Below are 365 nucleotides of genomic sequence, written 5' to 3'. Positions count from 1 at the left end.
TTTTTTTTTTTTTTTTTTTTTTTTCCCATGCAAAATGAAAGGTTGCTTCTGTCCACAGTGTTCAAGTGACTTTGGTTGTCTGAATTGTAGAAAACTTTGAGGACTTGGCTCATGGGGTCTGAAGTGCACAGTAGGATAGTCAAGAATTTTTAGAGTTGGACATTCAAGTGACTACAACAAGAGGAGCAATGTTGCTGGTCATGAACCACTCATTGCTTATGGGCCCTTCAAGGAATGAGTGAATACACTTCCCTAGAGAAGAACCCTACCAATTTGTCATTCTCCAGGCAGGATTTTGTTGATTAGCAATAGGTCTGAGTTCATATGACTTGGAAGGAGACCAATCTTTCCTGGATTTCTAAGTC

Source organism: Antrostomus carolinensis, unplaced genomic scaffold, assembly GCF_000700745.2.
Source record: "Antrostomus carolinensis isolate BGI_N321 unplaced genomic scaffold, ASM70074v2 scaffold845, whole genome shotgun sequence".
Classification (NCBI taxonomy): domain Eukaryota; kingdom Metazoa; phylum Chordata; class Aves; order Caprimulgiformes; family Caprimulgidae; genus Antrostomus; species Antrostomus carolinensis.
The sequence above is the reverse complement of the archived record's forward strand: the minus strand, read 5'-3'. Positions refer to the sequence as shown.